General features: G+C 35.5%; 1 long non-coding RNA gene across 1 annotated transcript; it reads right to left on the reverse strand.

The window, feature by feature from the left end:
* Positions 1-6: 6 nt before the first annotated feature.
* On the reverse strand, positions 7-1,143 carry LOC109591437 (uncharacterized). The gene is made up of 3 exons (XR_002189820.1): positions 936-1,143; positions 296-448; positions 7-243 (listed from the first exon to the last, which is right to left on the reverse strand). It is a non-coding gene; the product is annotated as an uncharacterized LOC109591437 (long non-coding RNA).
* Between the last annotated feature and the right edge of the window lie 1,258 nt (positions 1,144-2,401).

The following is a 2,401-nucleotide window of genomic DNA, read 5'->3' on the forward strand; positions in this document are numbered from 1 at the left end:
GCAACATGTTGCCACAATTAGAAAGATGGTGTATATTTGGCAACAAAATGCCTCTCTCATTCTTGTCTTTTTAGTGTATAATTTCGTGATTACAGGCTTCATAAACTGCCATCCACAGAAAATTAAAACCACAAAATATAAACCAGTTTTTCTTCACTCAACACACAATATAATGTAACTAACTTTTCTCCAGGCTGTAGGGATTCTTGCATCATACATATTGTCAAGAGTATTACGAAGAGTCTAAAATCATATTCAAATAATAATTGTATATAGATGATATCACAACTCTTACTTCACTCATAACAATAGTGCCATCTATTGCCAGCTGTAGATCTTGTAAAGTGTTCCTCACTATTGTAATGACCCTTTGCATTCGGCCAATCTCTTGTCTTAGGAAGATATTCATTGGAGCAATGGCACTCATCTTCTGTAGTCTTGCATGTACCTGAATAAAAAATATATCAATTATAATTGGAGAAAACATAAATAGGATAGACATCATATACAAGCTATAGATCCTGTACAAACTGTAATACAAAAGCTTGTCATAGAAATTATTGACAAAATTGAAGACCCTGTTATGGTACATGGTCCACTTTTTGAGCATAAAATTAATAAATATTATCACAAACTTTCACGTACATGTACATGTAGGGCAACATGAAAATAAATTATGTCACAAAATTGAATGAAATCTCCTATTGTTAAGGTGCATGTGATGGACTACTCCTTCAAACGTACAGGGTCATTGGCCAAAGTTAACTAGAAAAAATTCTCTATTACAGTACAAGTGAATATTCAAATAAAGTACACTAAAAGCACATCTTGAGTACACATAATTCTTGAGTACAAATAATAGTAATAATTATTATTTATGAGGAATGTACTGCTTACAATAATAGCAAAAATTATATACATGTAAAAGTACTTACCGGATTACATTTGTACAATGGTTCACAGTATTTCTCTAACGTGTAAATAAACTTGACATTGTCTTTTGCCTCATTAGTGAAATCAGTTATCTGCAACTCAAGCTCCTTCCAAGTCTACAAAGAAAAACAATTTTAATGTATTTCAGATTAATTACAGTATGACTATTTGTTTTGAATATTTTAAAGATCAACATCACATACACATAAGTACATTCTAAGACAGCTACCAATACATGTATATACACTTCACCCTACAGCTGTACATGTACATGTACATGTAATGTAAGAGTACATTTAGAAAGTGTGAAACAGCTCAACATACATTTGTAGTTCAAGATTATCACTACTTCTACATGCTTTCATTAGCTCCATATATGGTAAGAAACTAAACCTATACTCTCTCATGCTGTATACTGGGCGTGTAGTCACTAGTTAATTTTAATATCAAAATGGATGCCAATTCTTACCCAGTGGATACACTAGTCTCATCACTATCATGACAATAAATAAACATACATGTACTTGTGATAAAGTCTAACAATGGTGTCAGTGTATCAGCAATGTAAGGATTCTAGTCTAAAGGTCATATCTTGCTTTTAAAGTACACCCTTTACTTTATTAAAGCATTTCTATTATTTCTAAGTCACTCCATCATGTGATGGTTCACTGGAGCCTCTGGGTCTTTCTCTACCGCCTCAAGTTGGTGTACCTCTCATATCAACACTTGCAGCTCCTGTATAAAACCATAGACTAGAGACTACTATTATCTATGATAAAACCACTCTCACCAGCCATGCTTACACACGTGACAAAAAGGTGTGGTTGGGCTATTAACTGACACGCTCCCTTTAATGACTGAGGATTCAGCAGACTGGCTGAGACTGCAGGCTCCTTGCTTCTGATGGTAGATCTAGTGCCATATAGGAGTGAATGGGTTCTATTTGAATCATTTGCTTCAAATTGTAGGACAGACCTCAATAAAGATGGCCAGTCTGATTGCATCTTTGCCGGTAGAGGAGGTAGCCTTGCAGCATTTGATCTGTTGCACAAGGAGTTAATGTGGCTTGTTGATCCAGCCATTACTGTCCCTCCATATAACTACTATTATCCATTGGCTACTAAGGATTTTGATAAAGATGGCGTCCCTGATATTATAGTGACTCATGGAGGAGATCCACTTTACTCTGACACTGAAAAGAAGTGCACTCCTGGTTTCCTAGCTGTTATTTCAGGAGCAACAGGACAGAGTCTCCCCATAGGATAATAATTCCTGATAATCGTGAGACATATAGCTCACCTGTACTGTATAGACCCAGTGATAATATTGAACTGGTTCTGTTTGGGTCTAGAGGTGAAACTATATACCAGGATCACTGTGGGCTCTGACACTGAGTAGCTGAATCATGTGGCAAGTTACAAGAAGGAAACCTCTTTCACTGTTAATAAAATATACAAGAACTTTGTGT

Source organism: Amphimedon queenslandica, unplaced genomic scaffold (genome assembly GCF_000090795.2).
Source record: "Amphimedon queenslandica unplaced genomic scaffold, v1.1 AMPQUscaffold_8186_Cont19868, whole genome shotgun sequence".
Taxonomy (NCBI): Eukaryota; Metazoa; Porifera; class Demospongiae; order Haplosclerida; family Niphatidae; genus Amphimedon; species Amphimedon queenslandica.